This window comes from Ixodes scapularis, unplaced genomic scaffold (assembly GCF_016920785.2).
Source record: "Ixodes scapularis isolate PalLabHiFi unplaced genomic scaffold, ASM1692078v2 PGA_scaffold9__187_contigs__length_104089568, whole genome shotgun sequence".
Classification (NCBI taxonomy): Eukaryota; Metazoa; Arthropoda; class Arachnida; order Ixodida; family Ixodidae; genus Ixodes; species Ixodes scapularis.
In genome coordinates, this window is record NW_024609884.1 from 64,365,928 (window position 1) to 64,371,723 (window position 5,796).

Consider the following 5,796-nt stretch of genomic DNA (forward strand, 5'->3'; position numbering starts at 1 on the left):
AATACAGTTAAGATTCTAGTATAAACGCGGTAGAGACAATAAAATAACATTAGTATAAATAAACACATAAGGAAAAACAACGCACTTTCAATAATCACACAAACTTGTTTTTCACCTTCCAGTGAAAACTAGAATATTACCACGCATATTTCTATATGTCGACGCAACTGCACACGGAAAACGACAAAGAACAAAATTCCATTCTTTCACGAAATTAAAAAAAAAAAAAAGTCTGCAGCACTTTATTCGCATCTTACATGACCAAGAAAGCCCGTAAATAAGTTGTTTCTCACCTGTCGATCGTATCCATACGTCCCGCAATATCCGGAACGAAAACATTTGAACACGATCTCCAAGAACTCCCTCTGTCGGGAGATAGGTCTATCGATAATCGACCAGTATCATTGTTGGCTATTTACCACACATGTCACTCAAACCGTAGTAGGACTTGTTTCGCGAATCCACGTAAATGCCGTAGTATCAAGCGAACACAAAAAAAAACTACCCGAGACTGCGGTGACGCAGAAAAACGACAGGAAGAAGGAAAGAAGTACCAAAAGAACCACACAAGAGTGCAGCGGAAGCAGTGCGGGACGAAAGGCTTAACGTTGTCTACCCATCTCTTGCTCGTGTGCGCTCCCTGCGGCGATGACTGTATTTTTTTTCCGGTTCCCTTCCGTTCTGAAATGTCTCAGCGTTCCTTTTCAGACAGTCAGGAGCTCACACACAACGTATATTTACCAGAATCGGAGCCCGTAGGAGGGAAAAAAATGTCCACACCAGAGCCGGTTTATTCGAAAAGCGTGGGGAGCTGCTGGACTGCACGTAGTCCCGCGGTTACGGGGATAATTATAAATATAAATTTGGTCTAGGAAACGCGTTTTATATTACGTTTATATATATATATATATATATATATATATATATATATATATATATATATATATATATATATATATATATATATATATAATAAATTGTACAAGACTGAGCTTTTAGAAGGTATATTAAGGCCGGATAAACGCGCACGAACACCATCGCGCCGCTCGACAAGAAAGATTTTTTTTTTTCACTACGATACCAGACTTTTTTTTCACGTAGTTGCGCCATGGCCTTCGTTCTCCGACGTTGTAACGTAACAACTCAGAGCGCTACGGCCTTTTCTTCTAGGAGGCGTTGTCCAGACTCTCCCGAGACCTAAAAAAACAACTTTGTTTGTTTTTGTTTTATGTACAGATCGATTCCAGAAGCAGCTCAAAGTTCTGCCCAAAAAAGTGTCGCAATAGTACAGTCCAAAAATACACGTTCTAAAGTTTCAGGCATTGAATACAATGCAGAGTTCGAAGACCACGGTTCTGTAGAAGCCCTTCCTGACTATACCCCTTTTCACGTTCAGTACGAACGCAGCCAAGGCTACGATCCTCGGCAGCCTATCAAGCGGCACCAAAAGTGCATCGTCACGGCGCTCGTCGTCTTTGTGCATCTGCTGTCACCGGTTAAACCAATGACGCACAGAAAAAAACGCAGGATCACGGATAGACTGGCCATATTTGATATATCTTCAAGGTAGAAAACGGGGCACTCGAGTTTGGTGGGGAAAAAGAGGGAACGATGCATAAAAAAAACAAAAAAAAACCTTCAACCAAACGCGATGAAATGCGGTAGCTTTACAGGAACGACGTTAGTGAAAACAATTAGGAAAGGAAATGATACGGTAATGAAATGGTTGTAATATATCGTGCACACATCGAAGACGACGTCAGGGAAGGCTTCTAGGAGAACGTCGAGGACTACGTCAAGGACGGCGCCTAAGACGACGTCGAGAACGACCTCCAGGATGACCTCTAGGACGACGTCGAGGACGACCTCTAGGACGACCTCAAGGACGACGTCAAGGTGGGCGTCTAGGACGGCGTCAAAAACGACATCTAGGACAACCTCTAGGACCTCTAGGATGACCTCAAGGACGACCTGTTGGACGACCTGAAGAACGACGTCGAAAACGACGTCCTAGAGGAAGGCGTCAAAGACGGCGTCTAGGACGACCTCTAGGACGGCCTCTAGGACGACCTTAAGAACGACCTCTAGGACAACGTTGAGGACGACCTCTAGGACATAAGGTCACGTCAGCTTCAGCTACCTGAGCTTACGAGCTTACGCAGCCGGCGTTTACGTGACCTTGATCACGCGACCTTCAAGACATATCTTTGAGGACATGATCTTGAGCGTGGCTTGGCCTATGCACCTTTTCCAGAAGCGCGCAGCCATCTTGAATGTCGTCACTTCTGGTATGCGGTAAAACATCCTTTTGATCTATCCACGCCGCTGAAGCGTGTTTACGAAAAATGCCTGATTATCACACATTCTTGTTTTGCCTCACCTATATTTTCTCGCATATTCCAGGTAGAAATGTTTTATTATTTTATCATCCCGCATACCAGATACGGAACCCACGTGACTGAAAACGACAGGAAACAGAAAACGTCTATAAAGCTGCCGCTTTAAAAATGAGCAGTCCCGTGTGAATCCACAATCAGAGCGATAACTGGGACACATCAAGGCGAAGTCGTTGGGCATCGGTGTCGCGTTCACGCACCATGGGGTGTTGAGGGCGTAGTCTCTTGGCCTGGTTCCTACCAGCACGCACCTCACTGTTTTACCTGCGACGAACGGCGGAACGGACCAGCGTCGCCGCCAGCGCGTCTTACAGCGTCTCGTAACGAGCTCGAGGCTAGCAATTGAGCCCTACTCTCCTCATGCTTCATCGCGTTTGCCACCTGGGGCGGCTCTGGGATTCACTTACGATGACCATACTAATGCAAAGGCCTCGTCTTCTAGGTGGCGTTGGATGGATAGATACGGCTTGCGCCAACTAGCTGAAGCTTTTAATTTGAACAATTACATTTGAAATTAATCCAAGGGATTTTCCGTTAAAATGTTATCTTTCAGAAAACAGTTAAATTATATTGTAATTGCTTTGAGGAATATCATCCGCACAATATCCGAATTTTTAATCCTCTGCCGCACAAGTAATTCAATTTTAATAAGAGCCCAACCAACTGCTCAGATTGCGCCCGCAAAACACACACTGTTTTCGTTGGCAACAGCGGAAGCTCTGACGCAACATCGTGTTAAGAGAGCTCCTAGAGCCACTAAATGAACTACGCTTAGAGTATCGGCACTCTGTTGCCCGATGTTTTCGTGGGTGCCGCCATCTTGGTGCTCGTGCAGAGCAGACGCAACTGCCGATCATCATGATTCAAACGTGCGACTTCCTCAGTATTAGATTCGGTATTGGGAAGCTCATGCAATATTGCTTACATTTTCGGCTGGGATACATTGAGATTTTACTAATCGCATATCGTCCAGTGCGCCAAAATGAAACTAGTGCACGAGTGTAGAAAGCCAAAAGCCTCCTTTTCGGTACGGAAATTTGAAAAATATAGCCGACTATTTCGTACCTCCTGTCCTTCGAAAGCTCTCCGCCTTTTCACTGTGATGCATTCGCGGTGCGCGAGCACGTCAGCCGAACCCAGCTGACGCATTGAACATGAGCACTTCGGAACTAGGATGTTTGCTCTCGTTAGCGCCGCAACGGCTGTGATCATCACTTGAGTGACAAGTTCCATGGTGTGCTTAAAAAGCACAGTGGAAGCTTAGAGTCATCGCCTCCGGTGCCCAAGCAAGTCACGACCACGTGATTTCTAGTTTCACTTTCAAGTTTCACTTCGATTTTACTTCATTTATTTTCGGCCTCCCTGCGTATATAGAGGCCGAAAGGTGGCTTGCAAAGGCGGCCCGCAAACACCGAAAAAAAGAAAAGGTAAAAAAGTGGGTAGAGGGGGTGGTAGATAGAAACTAATAACGGTAATAAGAACTACTATGTACACAGGCAACTAGGATTATGGTAGCGAATGGTGGAGGTGACTAGTGACTTCACGGCAGAAAAGTTAAAGATTTTTTCACATGATGTGGGTGGGCGCAGGATGAGGCTAGTGGGCAGTGAGCGCCAGTGCGCAATGGTCCACACCGCGAAGGACTGGCGGTGTCTCTCCGTTATGGCAAACACAGCCTGCAAGGTGCCAGAACGGTTTTGACACGAGGCACCAGGGAGCACATCCGACGCCATTCTTAAAATGTTAGCAAACAGTTGCACAGAGGCCACCGTTCGTCAGACTCCGAGAGACTGTCACCCAACGGCTTGTAGCAGATCCACCGTTCGGATGTCCCGATAGCGGGCGAGGTGGCAGTGCCCCTGTCTTTTTAGGATGGCGTAGGCAGCCCGACGTTGCACAGTTTCCAGCGCCGCCACAAGGTGTAGCTGGTGCTGGTTCCGAATTGGGCAGCAGTAGTCCAGCTGGGACAGCACGAGTGCCGTGAAGAGCGGCCGCAAGGTGTCGGGTCCAGCGCCTTTGGACATAGAAGATGAAAATCCAACTGTCGACGTGTCGACGTGCACTTAAGGTTACCTCCACAATGTGAGCAAAGCGAAGCTGAGGGTCCAAATTTACACCAAGCTGCTTCGGATTAGGCTTCCAGCTGAGGGTAGCACCGTGGAGGGACAGGTTAGGGGAGCGAGGGGGGGGGGGGGGGGGGCAGTGGCCGTCGTGCACAGGAGAACATCATAGCCGAGCATTAGCAGTGTTCAGGGGCTGCCTATTTTTGTAGGACCAGCCGTGTACTACGTCACGGTCGCTCGAGAGTTGCTGCTGCTGAATAGGGTCGAAGATGGGATGAATGAGTGTGCGGTCATCTGCGTAGAGTAGAGGCTGGCACTGTAGCGACGCAACAACGTCGTTGACAATCACGTTGGAGAGGGTGGGGCCTAGTACGCTGCCCTGGTGCACCCCGGACAGAACTTCAACAGGACCAGAGGCAGCACCGAGGAAGATGACGCGCTAGGTTCGTTTGCGTAAAGGGTCTGCTTGCCAGTCAAGAAGTGCCCCAAAAATATTGAAGTCTTTGAGCTTTTGAATGCTGTTGAATGCTTGTACGAGGTATAACTGCACGACCGCAGAAGGAGTACGACTGTCCAAGTACTCCCTCAGCAGTGTGGACATGTAAGTACAGCCAGGGCTGACTCGCAACTGCAGCCCGGTCTAAAACCATGCTGGTGCTCCGACAACAGCTTGTGCGTTTCAAAGTGATTAATCAGCTTACGGGTTATCACTCGCTCCATAGTTCTACAAACAATGGAGGTCGTTGAGATGGGGTGGTATATTGAGGTGGCATTTGAGGGGCATTGGCCCCCTTGTACACCGGTATCACTGTGGTACATTTTCATTGTCTTGGAACTTTCCTTGCCGATGGAGAGTTTGTAAACAGCACAGTGAGGGCTGGTCTTAACCTGCTACCGCAGGCACGCAGAAATACTGGGTGAATGCCTTCAGACCCTGGACTCTGGGAGGCATTAATGCCGTGCAGCGCCTGCCCCGTCTTCCTCAGCGATGATTGGAGTGCAAGCGGAGTGCAGTCTGAATCTTGGGTTCTGAGCGGTTCACACTGCTTCACTGGACCTCCATGACCGGTCTCTACAGATGTACAGGGGACGACACTTGAGGCGGCGAGACCACTAGGAACTAGAGGAACGTTTGAGTCGACACGGGTAGCCCAAGCGGAGAAAAAATGGGCACTGAAGAGCTCAGCAATCGCCTTAAAGTCACTGAGGTCAACCCCATCCCTCTCGAACACTGAAAAAGAAGACCGGCGCTGGATCTTAACATACTCCAAGTAAAGCTTAGGAAAGCGCGTTGTCTTTTCCACAACCTCACGCAGGTATGCCCTGTGGGCTGTGTA

General features: G+C 48.2%; 1 pseudogene; it reads right to left on the reverse strand.

Annotated features, from left to right (window-relative positions):
* Window positions 1–3,902: 3,902 nt before the first annotated feature.
* LOC115326827 lies at window positions 3,903–5,060 on the reverse strand (annotated as a pseudogene).
* Window positions 5,061–5,796: the final 736 nt, after the last annotated feature.